Source organism: Meles meles, chromosome 8 (assembly GCF_922984935.1).
Source record: "Meles meles chromosome 8, mMelMel3.1 paternal haplotype, whole genome shotgun sequence".
Classification (NCBI taxonomy): domain Eukaryota; kingdom Metazoa; phylum Chordata; class Mammalia; order Carnivora; family Mustelidae; genus Meles; species Meles meles.
Genome location: NC_060073.1, coordinates 52,030,666 through 52,048,657, shown reverse-complemented (window position 1 = coordinate 52,048,657; position 17,992 = coordinate 52,030,666). Strand labels below are relative to the sequence as shown.

Here is a 17,992-nt window from a genome sequence, read left to right as displayed (position 1 = left end):
TACTGAGTTTTTTTACTTTATTTTTTTGTATAGTTTCCTTAATGGCTGCTCTAGAGATTATAATATATACCTAACTTTTCAGTCTACTTAGAATTAATATTTTACCAGTTTAGGAGAAATGTGGAAACCTTATCACCATTTAAGTCTTTTTAACCTCCCTGCTTTATAATTGTCATATTTATTAATTTACACACATTGAAAACTTTACAGATAATGTTAAAAATTTTTTTCAAACACCATTTTTATTTTAAAGATCTCTTAAGAATAATTTTTTCTCCCCAGATAACTCTTTTAACTTTTTAATTTATGTATTTTATTTATTTATTATTTTTTAAAGATTTTTAACGATTTATTTGAAAAAAGAGACGCAGCGAGAGAGGGAACACAAGAATACAAGCTGGGGGGTGGGAGAAAGAGAAGCAGGCTTCCCGTGGAGCAAGGAGCCTGATGCGGGGCTTGATCCCAGGACTCTGGAACCATGACCCGAGCCAAAGGCAGATGCCCAATGACTGAGCCACCCAGGCGCCCCACTCTTAAACTTTTTTTTAAAAGGATTTTATTTCTTTATTTGAGAGAGAGAGTACGCACAGCAGGAGGAGTGGCAGGCAGAGGGAAGGGGAGAAGTAGACTCCCCACTGAACAGGAAGCCCAAATTGGGGCTCAGTTCCAGGACCCTGGGATCATGACCTGAGCCTGAGCTGAAGGCAGACCCTTCACTGACTGAGCCACCCAGGTATCCTGATAACTCTTTAATTTTATAGGTAAGGTGGATTAAGCTTATGAGATGTTTAGTGGCTTGCCCAGACTCCCAGTTGTAAGTAGTAGCTGAATCTAGGACCAAGATTTTTAAACCTTTGAGCCAATTTTGTTCTTTCTTTCTCATTTGGTTGATGACATAAATGAGATGTTTCTATTACTTTTGTTGCACTCCCTTCAAAATTGTCCTTGCAACTGCTTATAGAAAAAGGGGATTCTTGGGGTACCTGGATGGCTCAGTGGGTTAAGCCTCTGCCTTTGGCTTGGGTCATGATCCCAGGGTTCTGGGATGGAGCCCCACATCAGACTCTCTGCTTGGCAGGGAGCCTGCTTCCTCTTCTCTCTCTCTGTGGGTTTCTCTGCCTACTTGTGATCTCTGTCTGTCAAATAAATAAATAAAATCTTTAAAAAAAGGGGGGGGAATTCTTGACTGAAAGACTTGGCAAGAAATATTAAATCCCAGTGCATATGTTCATCCACAAGATGTTGATAATGCAGCTATGCAATTGTATTTTGTCTGTCCCTTGTCTGCTTAACTGAGAGACTTTGGGATTGATTTAGTTCTGTTTTTCTTGCCAGTGTTCCTGGAATGGAAAATATAAGAAAAAATTTCTGTTTAGATCTTTCCTTTTTGTTTTGACTCTGAAATTTGACATCCACTGATTTTATTGGCTAGGAGTAGAGTTTTTGCCTTAATTTGTTCATTCATTCGTTCATACAATAACCTTTTTTGTGTCTATTCTGTGTAAGATACCATGTTAATTTCCTAACAAGATTAGTATTTTTAAGCTCTTTTTCTTTATTTTCTTTCTTTATTTTTTATTATGTATAATGTATTATTTGTTTCAGGGGTTCGGGTCTGATTCATCAGTCTTACACAATTCACAGTGTTCACCATAACACATACTCTCCCCAGTGTCCATTACCGAGCCACCCTATCCTTCCTACCCCTCTCTACTCCAGCAACCCTCAGTTTGTTTATTGAGATTAAGAGTCTCTTATGGTTTATCTCCCTCTCTGGTTTCATCTTGTTTAATTTTTTCCTCTCTTCCCCTATGATCCTCTGGAATTTGTTTCTCAAATTCCACATATCAGTGAGATCATATGATAATTGTTTTTCTCTGATTGACTTATTTCGCTTAGCATAATACCCTCTAGTTACATCCATGTTGTTGCAAATGGCAAGATTTCATTTTTTTGATGGCTGTATTATATTCCATTGTATATATATACACCATGTCCTCTCTATCCATTCATCTGTCAATGGACATCTAAGCTTTTTCCATAGTTTGGCTATTGTGGACATTGCTGCTATAACATTGGGATGCACGTGCCCCTTTGGGTTACTACATTTGTATCTTTTTTTTTAAGTTTTTTTTTTTTTTAAGTTTATTTATTCATTTGTCAGAGAGAGGGAACACAAGCAAGGGGAGTGGGAGAGGGGAAGCAGGCTTCCTGCCAAGTAGAGAACCAATATGGGGCTCTATCCCAGGACCCTGGGATTATGACTTGAGCCGAAGGCAGACACTTAACGTATGAGCCACCCAGGCCCCCTACTACATTTGTATATTTGGGGTAAATAACCCAGTAGTGCAATTTGCTGGGTTGAAGGATAGATCTATTTTCAACTTTTTGAGGAACCTCCATACTGTTTTCCAGAGTGGCTGCACCAGCTTGCATTCCTACCAACGGTATAGAAGAGTTCCCCTTTCTCTGCATCCTCACCAACATCTTTCGTTTCCTGACTTAATTTTAGCCATTGTGATTCGTGTGAGGTGGTATCTCATTGTGGTTTTGATTTGTATTTCCTGATGCTGAGTGATGGTGAACACTTTTTCTTCACTTTCATGTGTCTGTTGGCCATTTGGATGTCTTCCACCCATTTCTTGATTGGAGTATTTGTTTCTTGGGTGTTGAGTTTGATAAGCTCTTTATACATTTTGGATACTAGCCCTTTATCTGATATGTCTTTTGTAAATATCTTCTCCCATTCTGCTGGTTGTCTTTGGTTTTGTTGACGGTTTTTTTTTTTTTTTTTTTGCTGTGCAAAAGCTTTTTATCTTGACGAAGTCCCAGTAGCTCATTTTTGCTATTTTTAGGTTCTTAAGAGTTAATATCATAATTGCTTTATTAAATACCAGACTAAATATCCAAAACAAGTGTTATAATTTATCACTTTGTAAAATTGTTTGGGCATTCTAAAATATTTTTGAGATGGATATTCACTGACTATTTAATAGACACTTCATGTGTTAGATACTGTGCCCAATGCTAGGGATGGTAGTAAAGTTTGGGGAGAGGGGAGAAACAAATACAAATTTTTGCCTTCAAAGAGTTTAAATTTTGGTAGGCAAATTAAAAAATTAATCAGCCAGGGGCGCCTGGGTGGCTCAGTGGAGTAGGCCGCTGCCTTCGGCTCAGGTCATGATCTCAGGGTCCTGGGATCGAGCCCGGCGTCGGGCTCTCTGCTCCGCAGGGAGCCTGCTTCCTCCTCTCTCTCTGCCTGCCTCTCTGCCTACTTGTGATCTCTCTCTCTGTAAAATAAATAAATAAAAAATCTTAAAAAAAAAAAAAAGAAATTAATCAACCATTAGAGATGATTGGTTCTCCCTCTCAATTACATTACTCAGTTACCTTATCCTTAAGAAATGTAAAGTCTACTTCTCCCTCTTCCTCTGCCCTCCCCCACCACTTGTGTGCTCTCTCTCTCTCTCCCTCCCTCTCTCTCACCTCTCTATCTCAAATAAATAAAATCTTTTTAAAAAGTTTTATTTATTTATTTATTTGACACACAGAGAGAGATCATAAGTAGGCAGAGAGGCAGGCAGAGAGAGAGGCGGAAGCAGGCTCCCTGCTGAGCAGAGAGTGCGATGTGGGGCGGGATCCCAGGACCCTGAGATCATGACCTTGGCCAAAGGCAGAGGCTTAACCCACTGAGCCATCGTGGCACCCCAGTAATTAAAATCTTTAAAAAAAAGAAATGTTAAGTCTGGTGGTTGAGATAAGAAGTATTATTGGATAGAGGATGTTGAGTGGATTAGAAGGTGCCATTAGACTTTAAAGGAAGAGGTGATTACTTTTTACTGGTGAGATTATTTCATGAAAAAAGCTTCTTTGAAATAAACTCCGAAGACAGGATGTGATTATATAGAAACAAACGCAGGAGGAGGGGTAAACCCATTCTGTTCATTCATTCATTCATTCATTGGCTATTCATTGGATATTTGTTGACTGCTGTTAGCTCCAAGGCATCCCTGTGAATTATTGCAGCAGACAGGAGTTAATCAGTCATTTATGGGGACTTGCTTTTAATATATTTTGACTGCAGTATAGAATATGAGTGTGTGTGAATGTATATTTAAGAGAGAGTTATTGCTGGTGATAAAGCAATAGAAAGAGATTGTGGTTAATGCTTGGAAGACTGAGTACTGGGTTAGTGGGGTGGGTGCCATAGAGCCTCCAATTTTTCTGAGAGGGGATGATAAGAAATGCACTTTAGGAAGTCACTTGGACTGTACCATGTGACCTGGGTTAAAGTGGATTGGGCATATTGGAATTAAGAAACTATTGTAGTAGCCCTAATGAGAGGTTATAGGGCCTGAGGTGGTGAGGATGGACAAGTGGGGGATGGTGGGTGAAGGAATTTTGCTCTCTTGTAGCCGGCTCATGATTGGGTATGAGAAATGAAAAGGACAGTCAGAAAAGTTTCAAATTTCAACTGTGGATGGCCAATGGATAGTAGTGGTTTTTAACAGAAAGAGGAAAGCTATGAAAAGCAACTGTTTAGAAAGGAAAGTTAGCTTTGAACATGTACAGGGTTTTGTTTACTTTGTTTTGTTTTTGAAGTCCTTGTTAGAGATGGTGTCCTTGGCAAGGGTGGGGCTGTCAGTACAGGATCTGATTAGTTGAAACTTGGAAAAAAGAGAGGCGAGATTAATTAATGGCCTTGGGGAATGGCTAGAGTATGTGGTGAGAGGAAGAATAGAAGCGAAGTGTCCGGAAAGGAGAGTAAGAACCACTTTGGAGCAACACTAGAATTGAGGGAGAAGAGATTTCAAGGAAGACATGGTCTCTTATCTTTGAGAGTTGAGTTATTATTATTATTGTTCTACACATATATTTTGGAGATTGTAAAGTGATGAAAGTGTCTCTTCCCTGATATAGCTTATAAACTACATATTTCATCTCTAAAGTGAAGTTGTGAAAAGTTTGAGTATTGGCATCGTTTTGGGAATAAATGCATTTTTTTACTTTTAGGAGATTACTTTGTAGTATAGTACTCATTTAGGCAGATGTGTTTGAGTCATTGCCATAATCAGTAAATATTGGGGCACCCAGCTGGCTTAGTTGGTTAAGTGACTGCCTTCAGTTCAAGTCATCATCTCAGGGTCCTGGGATCCAGCCCTGCATTGGATTCTCTGCTCAGTGGAGAGTCTACTTCTCCCTCTTCCTCTGTGCTCCGCCCCCCGCCCCAGTGCATGCAGGAACACTCTCTCTCTCAAAGAAATAAAATCTTTTTAAAAAATTTGTAAATATTTTCCTTCAGGGTCTCCGGTTTAGTACAAAAACTTGTTTTATACATTATTTTTATTAATTAATGGTCTCTTTTTGAGAAAACAAAAATTACTACCTCAGTAAATTTGAAACTTGAAATCCAAAGAATAAACAACATATTATTTTGTTTTGCAGCCATAGATTTTCATTAAATTTATCAATAAGATAAAAATATGGAACACAAAATTGGAAAACCACTTGGGACTTGCATAAGCTACTATAGAGGCAAGATGTTGAGGTTGTTTAGTCACAGTGATGCTTCCTTGTTAAGACAATTGGGCATGAGGTCAATGTAGGTCAATATCTTCCTGATCTTCATTAATGCATCCTTCTCCTCTCCCTGAGCCCCTGTTCCCTGTACCCTCCAAAAAAGGGGGAACCACTTCTGCCTCACTTTTCTTTCTTTTTTTTTTTTTTTTAAGATTTTATTTATTTGACAGACAGAGATCACAAGTAGGCAGAGAGGCAGGCAGAGAGAGAGGGGGAAGCAGGCTCCCCGCCGAGCGGTGAGCCCGATTCGGGGCTCTATCCCAGGACACTGGGAGCATGACCCGAGCCGAGGGCAGAGTCTTTAACCCACTGAGCCACCCAGGCGCCCCCTGCCTCACTTTTCTTACCCTTCATTTTTTCTCCTCTTTCTTCCGCATTCCCTGTGATCTCTCAGGCTTCTTGGAATCCGTGCATCCTCTGCAGGAACCTTCTCTTTGGCTCCAGTTGTGTTTCTGGCTCCCCACCTGAGCTGCAGATGTACAAGTCTTCATTCTCCACCACACTCAGACTGTGTACTCCCATAGAAGTCATCAGCTGTATTAGTGTAATTTTTAGTGGGATTGTTAGAAGGCAGCTCGTTTTTTAGAATTGTCACATTGATTTGATATTATTCTGTTTTTCAGACTGGATACAGAGCGACATTAAACTGAATTATTATTTTATTTATTATTTTTAAGATTTTTATTTGAGAGAGAGAAAACACAGAGCAAGCCAGAGAGAGCACTAGTTATGGGGTAGGGGCAGGGTGAGGGGGAGAATCAGGCTCCCTGCTGAGCAGGGGGCCAGATGCAGGGCTCTCCATTCCAGGACTCTGTGATCAGGATCTGAGCTGAAGGGAGACACTTAAATGACTGAGCCAGCCAGGTGCCCCTGAATTATTATTTTATTATATATATATATTTTTAATTTTAATTTTTATTTTTTTAAAGATTTTATTTATTTATTTGACAGACAGAGATCTAAGTAGGCGGAGAGGCAGGCAGAGAGAGAGAAGGAAGCAGGCTCCCCGCTGAGCAGAGAGCCCGATGCGGGGCTCTATCCCAGGACCCCGAGATCATGACCTGAGCCGAAGGCAGAGGCTTTAACCCACTGAGCCACCCAGGCGCCCCTGAATTATTATTTTAAATTAAGCTTTTCCTAATTGTGTAGTGATTTAGTTGTTGATGGCTGAAGTAGATATAGTGGGGAAGGAAATCTTCAGAAACACATTCTCTACTTGCTTTTAAACTTGTGTTTATAGTCTTTCCTTAGAACAATCTACCAAACTATTATTTGTTTTGAATGCAATTTTTTAAAGGTTTTTTTTAAAGATTTTATTTATTTGTCAGAGAGAGAGAGAGCAAGAGCAAGAGAAGAGAGAGAGTGCACACAAGCAGAGGGAGCAGCAGGCAGAGGGAGAAGCAGGCTTCCTGCTGAGTAAGGAGCCCGATGTGGGACTGGATCCCACGAACCCAGAATCATGACCTGAGCCAAAGGCAGTCACTTTACCAACTGAGCCACCCAGGCACCCCAGACTTTTTTTTTTTTTTTTTTTAAAGATTTTCTTTACTGAGATGCCTGGGTGGCTCAGTTGGGTTAAGTGGCTCAGCTGGGTTATTAAGCATCTGCCTTTGGCTCAGGTCATGATCCCAGTGTCCTGGGATGGAGTCCTACATGGGGCTTTTTGCTCAATGGAGAGTCTGCTTCTTGCTCTGACTGGTGTTTCCCCGCTTTTGTGCATGCTCACTCTCTCTCTCTCTCTGAAAAATAAAATAAAATCTTTTAAAAAATTAGTTAAAAGTAAGGACTTTATTTATTTATTAGAGAGAGAGATCATGAGCAGGAGAGAGGGGTATAGGGAGAAGCAGACTCCCCACTGAGCAGAGAGCCCAAAGTGGGCTTGGTCCCAGGACTCTGGGATCATGACCAGAGACGAAGGCACATGCTTAACCTACTGAGCCACCTAGGCATCCATGAACAGACATTTTTGCAAAGAGGACATCCAGATAGCCAACAGACACATGAAAAGATGCTCAGCATCACTTATCATTAGGGAAATGCAAATCAAAACCACAATGAGATAACACCTCACAGCTGTTAGAATGACTAAAATTAAAAACGCCAGAAACAGCAAGTGTTGGTGAAGATGTGGAAAAAAAGGAATCCTCCTTCACTGTTGGTGGAAATGCAAACTAGTGCAGCCACTCTGGAAGATGGTATGCAGGTTTCTTAAAAAATACAGAATTACCATGTGATCTAGTAACTCCATGACTGGGTATTTATGAAATATGAAAACATTAATTCGAAAGATATATTCACCCCTCTGTTTATTGAAGCATTATTTATAAAAGATATGGAAGCAACCCAAGTGTCCATGGATAGATGAATGGATAAAGAAGATGTGGTGTATGCATACAATGGAATATTACTCAGCCATGAAAAAGAGCAAAATCTTATCATTTGCAACAGCATGGATGGATCTAAAGGGCATGATGCTAAGTGAAATAAGTTGGGCAGAGAAGGACAAATACCATATGATTTCACACATGTAGATTTAAGAAACAAAACAAACAGATTAAAAAAGAGAAGAAAAAAGACTTAAATATAGAGAACAAATTGGTGGTTACTCAAGGGGAGGGCGGTAGGTGCGGGAAGGGTGAAATAGTTAAGGCGGATTAGGAGTACATGTATTGTGATGGGCACTGAGTATTTTTTTTTTTTAAGAATTTATTTGAGAGAGAGAAAATGAATGGGAGGGGGCAGGAGGGACAGAGGGAGACAGAGAGGCAGACTTCCCCAAGTCAAGACTGAGAGCTCAGTCTCAGGACTCTGGAATCATGACCTGTCCCAAAGGCAGATGCCTAACTGACTGAGCCACCCAGGTGGCCCAGGGTAATGTATTCTTGAATCACTATATTGTACACCTGAAACTAATATAACACTGTGTATTAATTATACTGGCTTAAAATAACATAAAAATTTAAAAAAGAAAAAAATGCATGTAATTCAAGAAGATAAGATAATGAAGGCTATTATGTAAACACTTGTACATCAAAGAGAAACTTTGGAATAATTCATATAAACACATGGTATAGGATTCATAAAGTTCGGTGTGCCTGGATGGCTCAGTCAGTTGGGCGTCTGCCTTTGGCTCAGGTCCATAATCCCAGGGTCCTGGGCTCAAGCCCTGTGTCGGGCTCCCTGCTCTGTGGGGAGACATCTCCCTCTGCTCCTCACCCCCACTTGTGTTCTCTTGCTCTCTCTCTTGCTCAAATAAACTAAAAAAAAAGAATTCATAAACTCCAAAAGGGCATTTACAGAAGTGAAAAGTAAGTTTTCTTCAATCCTTGTCCTACACTATTTTTGTGCTCTGGAGGTAACCATTATTACTAGTTTATTATGTTCCTTCCAGAGATCAAAATATACCTTAAGATTAATACTCTTATTGTTTTAGTAAGTGTTGTCCTTTTATTTATTTATCGTTATTATTTTTTAAAGATTTTATTTATTTATCTGACAGAGACAGAGACAGTGAGAGAGGGAACACAAGCAGGGGGAGTGGGAGTAGGAGAAGCAGGCTTCCCACCGAGCAGGGAGCCCAATGGGGGGCTCCGTCCCAGGACCTTGGGATCATGACCTGAGCTGAAGGCAGATGCCTATTGACTGAGCCACCCAGGCGCCCCAAGTGTTGTCCTTTTAAATATAGCAAGGTCTAGTGATATTTTTTGCAACCTTTATTATAACTTTACTTTGCAATTATGGTTGCAGTGCGAATTACATGTCAGTCCTGGAAATGTCTTGAAATAAGCTTTTTGGTTGTGCACTTTTATCCTGTTGTTTTTAGAAACACAGGGTTTTGTTTTGTTTCAAATTGTGCCCTTTTGAAGTAAAACAGAATCTGAGTGGAAAAAAGTTTTTGGGAATATGGATAGTTTGAATCTTTATTCATTTCTCAATGATCATTTTTAGCGAAATATTTTTTATTCTTTGCTTTGCTGTTTTTGTATCTTTTTTTAAAAAAATATTTTATTTATTTGACAGAGAGAAATCACAACTAGGCAGAGAGGCAGGCAGAGAGAGAGGAGGAAGCAGGCTCCCTGTGGAGCAGAGAGCCTGATGTGGGACTCGATCCCAGGACCCTGGGATCATGACCTGAGCTGAAAGCAGAGGCTTTAACCCACTGAGCCACCCAGGCGCCCGCTGTTTTTGTATCTTATGAATAGAACATTATATGTTCTATTCCCATGTAGGCATTTAGCCTTAAAATTTTTGAATCTTATTAGTTACAAAAGTAATTGAGCCTGGGCAGTATGTCAGTTGAAAATACAGTAGTCCCTACTTATCTGTGTTTCCGAATTTCACAGTTTTATTTACCTGCAGTCATCTGTGGTCTGGAAGCAGATGATCCCTATTCTGACATTTTTCAGAAGTTCTCTAATAGCATAACAGTATGTCACAGTGCCTCCATCATTCACTTCACTTATCTCATCACATAGGCCTTTTATCATCTCTTAGAATTACAGGAAGGGTGAGTTATAGGACAATATTTTGAGAGAGATATGACATTCACATAACTTTTGTTACAGTATGTTGTTATAATTATTCTATTTTTTAAAAGGATTTTATTTACTTATTTAACAGAGAGAGAGATTACAAGTAAGCAGAGAGGCAGGCAGAGAGGGGGAAGCAGGCTCCCCACTGAGCAGAGAGCCTGGTGTGGGGCTGGATCCCAGGACCCTGAGATCATGACCTGAGCCGAAGACAGAGGCTTAACCCACTGAACCACCCAGGCGTCCTATAATTATTCTATTTTATTATTAGTTATTGTTGTTACTCTTTTTACTGTGCCTAATTTATAAATTAAACTTGATCATAGATATATATGTATCTAAAAAAACATATCTCTAGGGTTCAGTACTATCCGATAGGGTTTCAGGATTCCACTTGGAATATGTCCACTGCATAAGCAGGACAACTGTATACAGGAAGCAAGTTGTAAAGGGCTTTTATCGTGTGAAACACGATGTAAAAATATGTCTAATTTTTGTGAACTTGACATGTATAATATTTTCCCCTAATTATTTTAAGGTGTTAAACTTTATTTTTTTAATATTTTATTTATTTATTTGACAGAGAGCACAAGCAGGGGAAGCAGCAGAGGGAACAGCAGAGGGAGAGGGAGAAGCAAGCTCTGTGCTGAGCAGGGAGCCCTGTGTGGGGCTTGATCCCAGGACTCTGGGATCATGATCTTAGCTGATGGCAGACACTTAACTACCTGATCAACCCAGGTGCCCCCTTTTCCCTAATCTTTAGTATTACGTTTCTGTTAATGTCTGTGGTAAAAGTTCTTTCTGCTGAAGAACTAAAAACTCTAATTAAAAAATGGGATTCAGGAATTGGAATAAGCCTATAAAAGTCTTTGTAAATATTTTTTATATTTCACCAAAACAAAATAGTAAAGACAGCTCTCCAAATAAAGAACATGTAAGAGACATTTAAAAATCTTAAAATGGTAATAATGGATTCTGGGTTATTTCCTTTCTTCATTCCTTATTTGCTAACAGCTTTTCAATGAGATTAGTTGGAAGTTTGGGGGTTTTTTGAAATAACATGTAAACTTCTGCTTTATTGAAGGTAATAGACAAACTGTGAGGTGCTGTGTGTGCGCACGCGCACCTCCATCTTAAGAGCCAGCACGCATTTCTAATCTTATGACTCAGAGTTCTCAACCTTGATCTCCATTTCATACTTCCTTTTGGGTCTCACTATAATCCTGAGGTACATAGTACCTGGAAGCTAGAGACAGAAGAGGCTTTGCTGACCTTTTCTCACTTATTCTATTTGCCATCACTGAGTAGCTATGTTCTCATTCCCTCCGGACAAGAGGTTTATTATGTAATCCCCTCAGTGGCTAATTAGCACATTGGAACTCGAGGTATTCTAGCTTGCCTCCACAGTTTCTCTTATGTGTGTCCCTGTTCCTGTTCTACAACGTAAGTCTAAGGTAGCCCTTTGTCTCTGCTTCCTTTATCTTCCCTAGGGATTCATTTCATGAATCTATTTTTCTGCTCTGCTTTCTGCTTTATTTCCTTTTCACTGTACCTTAAGATTCCTTTTTTTAAAAATTCAAAATCTGTGTTTCCTTGAAACTGCAATTCTCCGCAACTAATTAACTGTAGAAAGGTATTTAGAAGTAAATCTGCATGTAGTTGAATTTTATAAATGAAGAGATCTTGTGGTTAGTGAGAAGTTTCTGCAATATTGGAAAAACTAATTTTTTCATCTTGGGATTCCTCTCTGCTTTCTATACCTTTTGCTTCCTTAGGAATAATTACCTTTGTTTGGTAATCAAGCATGGAGAGTGGTGTGTATGTGAGCACGGTGTACCAGCCGGACTCTGACACATGCTGAACAGTGTGGAAGGTATTATATTTTCATTGCGTAAGTAGCTGTGGGAGGATGGAGCGTTGCCTTGCCAGGCAGCACATCCCCATCAGTTCTTCCAGCTCATAGGGTGATGGATGTGGGGTTACATTTTCGATGTTTTCGTTCCTGTACAGAATAGATGGTTAACATGTATTTGTTGACCGACTACATTAGTGCCAGTACTTCAGAACCGATCCTATAAAGAGGAAGTTACTAAAACTTTTTAGTATTTATGACAAAGGTAGAGTTTTGAGATTATTGTGATGATGTGGGTGTGGTAATTAGAGGTGAGAGGCTGGAGATGGGAAGACCAATTGGGGAGCATCTGCAAAAGTTGATGAGTCAGTTGATGAGTGCTGGACTGGGATGGTGGCAGTGGGAATCAAAACAGGTTTGTTCCTTGCCCTTGTAGAGCTTTAGTCCTGTGAATGATGGAGACCCAGCAAACTGTCAATTCAAATATAGTGAGATAAGGTACACATTTCACCTAAGGCTTGTGGAATCTATTCATAATACTTGCCTGTAATGAATAATTTTATTGTTGGGTACAATATAGTGATTTTTTTTAAAAAAAGATTTTATTTATTTGGCAGACAGAGATCGTAAGTAGGCAGAGAGGCAGGCAGAGGGGGTCAGGGGGAAGCAGGCTCCCCGCTGAGCAGAAAGCCCGATGCGGGGCTCGAACCCAGGACCCTGGGATCATGACCTGAGCCGAAGGCAGAGGTTTTAACCCACTGAGCCACCCAGGTGCCCCAATATAGTGATTTTTCAAGATTCGTTTTATCATTTTTGTCCATTTATTAATTGTCATTCTTGTTTAAAGACAAGCATTTATTTTCTAACTCTTTTTAAATTAAACTTTCACCAGAAAAAAAGTACTAGGTGCACAGAAGAGGGGAACTTATTTAACTTAAGGGGAGGATTGGAGGAGTTAGGTCAGAGAATACATCTAGAGGAAGAGGCATTTGTCGTGGACCTCAGGGATGATGCATCCGACTTGTCTGTAAGAACATCTATGATGAAAGATACAGAAAATAAATCCTCTGGAAAAACAGGAAAAAGTCTCAGGAAAGAGCACTTGTTGGGGAGTCAGGAGACCTGTCTTTGCTCTGATACTTGTGTAGCCATGGGAAGTCACTTCTTGCTGGGCTTCAGCTTCCTCATTTGTAAAATGTAGAGTACCAGATGAGGTCTTTGAGGGTTAGCCTTCTAATTTAACTATGTTAGCTTGATGTGTTTACCACAGTCATATCCTGTTGAGTGTTTGCTCTGCAGCAGCTCTTTGTTGGAGTCTCAGAAGGGAGAATGGAACCTGCTGCTGAGGACGGGGAGCCCCTGTTTTGCCAGCATTACATTCTCTGGTTAGCCATAAGTTGATAGAGCAGCTCATTCAGTGGAGAGATGAGTTGGCCTTGGGCGGTGCTGAATTAGATTTAGCAATAGGACAATCTGTAAGTTAGAGAGGTACAAGAAGAAGAGAGTCCATGATTTTGTTGTGAAAGGAATGATAGTACCAAAGTTAGCATCAGGGTGGGAAGCCTGTTCTGGGGAAAGAGGTGATGAATTCTTTGGGTTTTTTTGGATGTGAGGTAAATTTAGTGTAGAAATCTCTAGATGTAGGGATGTAAATCAGAGGGAAAGACCAGAAGGAGAGTTATTAAAATAGAGGTAACTTAACATTGTCAGAATAAAAGCACCTTTGAAGAAGAGAATAGGGAGAAAGAAGAACTCAGGGCTGAAAATTGAGCTTTGGTAGAGGTGCCTTTATGGGATCACCTCCCTCACCTCTCATTTTCCTAAGGAGAAGAACCAACATAAGTCTAAGAGGATGGGGCTGATCCAGACTGTCAAGTGCCAGCAGCTTGGGAGAATGACTTGTTCAGAAGGTGTCTTTCCTACGATAGGTTCTCCAGGAAGCAGATGGTGAGACAGAGTTGGGATTGCAAAAGGGCTACTGAGAAGAAACACCTATGGGGGGAAAAAAGAGAGAAAGAGGAAGCAGAATTGGGAAAAGGAGGTATCAAACTGTGATACGGACCTGACAAAACTAGGAGCAAATTATATCACCATCTTGCTTGGTCATTGGCTGAGGAGCCTAAAGGTATAATAGCTGGGTGCCCCCAGCTCCTGTAGTCCTTGTAGCTGGGCAGTATTTCCTTTCTTGAGGGGTCTGAGTGGTACATCTCTGTGTCTGCCACGGAATCCTTTTGAAAAAGCAATTTCATGAGTTTGATAAGGATGGGAGCCATATTATGGGGACCATAAGGAGACAGATATGGGCAGCAACGATAAACCTCAGATTTGTGATGTTTATCATCACTTTGGGTGTATACTGTGTTTTCAGATTTTCTTTTGGAGTAGAGTGTACTAAATTGAACTACCTAATTTTTCTTTCTTCTGTTACAGAGTTCTCTCTCACACTTGTTAATTCTTACTGAGTCCCTTCCTCAAAAATCTCAACTTGAATTTTGAGGAACTGGATTGCTTTACTAGACCGCAGGTCAGATGAATTATGCCTGCTAGTTCTGGTGGCGTGAATAACTAATGGGGGCATTGGTTTCTACTCTAAAAATGATCTGAATTAGAGATTCCAATTAAACAAAAATGCTCTCCAGTAGAATATAGTGGTAATACAATGAAGTAAATTCAAAGACTTAGATCTAGATAAAAACGATGGAGAAGCAAACTAAATTAGAGAGAGAGACATAGGAAAATTCTTAAATAGGGCTCATTTAGTACACATTTGTTGACCATTAGGCACTTTATTAGGCTTTGGTATTGTACAGTTGGATAAAATATAGATCTTCCCTTTATGGAAATTAGAGTAGTGGGAGAAATAGATACACTTAATTGGAGTTAAATCTTTTTATACATGATTTATCTTAAAACATTTGTTTATGCTGTAATCCAGCAGGAGGGAGACTGGAATCTAAGGAAGTTGTCCCAGATTGGGACTTTGTTGCCCATCATGTGGCTTCTTCAAGAGGCATGGCAAAGCCTAGTTCTTTGTGATGACTGAACTGAGTTAGTTTCATCAGTTCTATACCTATAGTGTAATCTCTTCATATTTTGTAATTTTATTGGTGTTCCCTAGCTGGAACCTCCAGACATACTTTATTTTTAAATTTTCCATAAATATAAGAACTTCACTTTTTCTAATTATAAAGATAATATGTAGAGTATTCAAACAGTGCATTGAAGTATAGAGGCAAAGGTAAAAGTATCCAAAATTCCACCACCAAGGGCAGATGCAATTAACTTTTCAGTGAATATCTTTGTAACATCTTTTCTGTTTCTTCCACACCTTTTTCCTCCCTCTCCTTGCTCTGTATGCATACACACATGCATGCACACAGTTGCATATACACAAACATACGTATCCTTTTATATAAATGGGACTGTATTTCATATACTTTTGTAACCTATTTTGTTTTTATTCTTTTTTTTTTTTTTTTTTTAAGATTTCTTTTGTTTACTTGACAGAGAGAGAGAGAGAGACAGCGAGAGCAGGAACACAGGCCTGGGGAGTGGGGGAAGAGAGAAGCAGGCTTCCTGCCCAGTAGGGAGCCTGATGTGGGGCTTGATCGTAGGACCCTGGGATCATGACCTGAGCCGAAGGCAGATGCTTAACTGACGGAGCCACCTAGGCACCTCTGTAACCTATTTTCTTAAAGAGGTGTTAGGGTTATCTTTGCATATCACTCCTCATAGATACAGACAGCATTCTTAATAATGGCTATAAACTATTTCACTGTGTTGATGCATCATGTTTTATTTAACCACCTTCCTATTCTTAGCTATTTGAGGTGTTTAGATGTTTTCAGCCAGTAAACTTGTTTGGTGGGATTTGTATGGTTGGTACAGAGGGGTAGGAAGAAATGCTAGAAAGCTAAAGAGGGCCTGATTTGTCTGGTGGACTTAAATACACGGAGATACATGAGATACTTATTTGGTTTTTTACTTCTGTAGGCTTTTTTTGAATTTTAGATGAGGGAATAATGTGGTATAAGCAGCACTTAAAGATTAATTTAGTAAGGGGCGCCTGGGTGGCTCAGTCCTTTAAACATCTGCCTTTGGCTCAGGTCATAATCCCAAAATCCTGGGATGGAGCCTGTTTTGGGCTCCCTGCTCAGGGGGGTGTCTGCTTCTCCCTCTGCCGCTCCCCGATTGTGCTCTCTAGCGCGTGCTCTCTCTCTGTCACATAAATAAATAAAATCTTCAAAAAAATGATTAATTTGGTAAAAGTGTCTAGGATTGCATTTAGGGCTGAACCAACATTAAGTTGGAGATTTCTGAGGCTGAATACAATAAAGATAATTTAAGAGAAAGCAAGCGAGATTGTAACAGTGATAAGCAGGATGAAAGGATATTGTCAGGAAAGGGAAAATGACTCTATGTGGTAAGGGGCAGGACTTCTATTAAGACAATGCTCTTAAGGCAGGGCATAATACTGGTAGGAAATTGGTCATTCTGCTTCATTGTTAGGAAGAGTTTTCTGGTAATTCGCCATTAGCTTGAAATTTTATAAATCAGACAGGAATTTTCATGTTTTTTTTAAAGATTGCTTATTATGAATTATAATTCTGTAGTTGTGTTGGTTCAGATAAGCTTATTGGAATAGAGATCCCCACCCCCCTTTGCTTCAGTGCTGAAATTTGCCCATTACGCACATCCTGTAAAGGGAAACTGTGTGACTTGTGCGGGGCGGGGGGGGGCCACATTTCAGAGAACCTTTATAATCTCTACCTCTTTGGGAGGGAGGAGGGTAAAGATTATGCACTAATGTATGTTAAAACACTGCTTAGTCCTTCATCATCCTTGGTTTTGTTCTCATGATAGAGTAAAGTGCTTGAAAAGGGTAAATGGCAAACCACTGAACAGGAACAGACCAACGAACAGGGCTCATGCAGCTAATTAGTCATCTCTCGTCAGCAAAGGCCCTGCAGAGGCAATAGTAGATATGAAAGGACTGGAGAGATGGGTTGTTGGCATGGATATGGATCTTTTATTGTAGTAACAATAGTTTATTCTTCAAATCAAGGGAATGAGAGCAAAGTTGCTTAGCAATCATATGGGCGCTAGAAGAATGGCCTTTGAAGGAGAAGGCATTTGAAGTGGGATCAATTCATCTTTTTTGAGAAACTTGTAAACAGTCTGATTAGAGTGATTCAGGGGCAGTCCTCATGCAAATCAGGAACTTGCAGCCCTCTCTTGTCCTGATTGCTTTTGCCCTGATCTACTTTCCAGTTTCCTCGTCTGGAGAGGCTAGTACTTCTTGGAACTGGTTCCCCCAAAGGTGGGTGCTAGGAGATGGGGGCTCTGTGAGAGAGAATGGTTCCAGAGTTCTAGGCATGTGTAGTTCTTCGCCACTGGATTTAACTTGGCTCCACAAAATAGTGCCAGATATCTTATTGGGTCCTGGAGAACTGACTAGGTAGGGCTAGGCGAGCACCAGTCCATCAGTGCCCCTTATCTGCAACATGCATACATGGCCACAGGGTATTGGGCTCTCTGTTCTTCCAGAAACAGAGGGCAAGTGGCAAATGTGGAAGGAGCATCAGAACAGGAGGTTTGGGTTCTGGCCCAGTTTCACTACACATAAAATTCTGTGATTTGGGGACATCTCCGAACCTCTGACTCAGCCCCTTCATCTGTAAAATAGCAATACTACTTACCTTTCCCCGGGGTGAGACTAAAACCACCAATGGACAACGCCAGTCTACTCTAAAAAGCATAAAGTACTGTACAGGCTTATGGAGTGTTTACTTCTTACTAATAGTTTGTATTCTGGCCTTTAAGATTTTGTTTTCTTTATACATTTTTTTATTAAAAAAACTTGAGATACTGTTCAGGGTTTTAAAAAAATTGCTGATAATTTAAAAAAAAAAAGATTTCATTTATTTATTTGTTTGAGAAAGAAAGAGCACAAGAACAGGGGGCGAAGGAGCAGCAGACTCCTCACTGAGCAGGGACCCCAATGTGGGGCTCCACCTCAGGACCCTGGGAT

The 17,992-nt window shown here is 40.1% G+C and overlaps 1 protein-coding gene across 3 annotated transcripts in view; it reads left to right on the top strand.

Annotated features, from left to right (window-relative positions):
• The window catches only part of SWAP70 (switching B cell complex subunit SWAP70), a 96,440-nt gene that overhangs the window by 33,766 nt on the left and 44,682 nt on the right, over positions 1 to 17,992 (top strand). The window contains exon 1 of one of the 3 annotated variants that reach the window (XM_046016884.1): positions 11,959 to 11,982. The exons of the other annotated variants lie outside the window; for them this stretch is intronic. The gene's annotated coding sequence lies outside the window, so the exon portion shown is untranslated. Of the gene's footprint in view, positions 1 to 11,958; positions 11,983 to 17,992 lie in introns of those variants that run through there. 3 annotated transcript variants of the gene reach the window in all.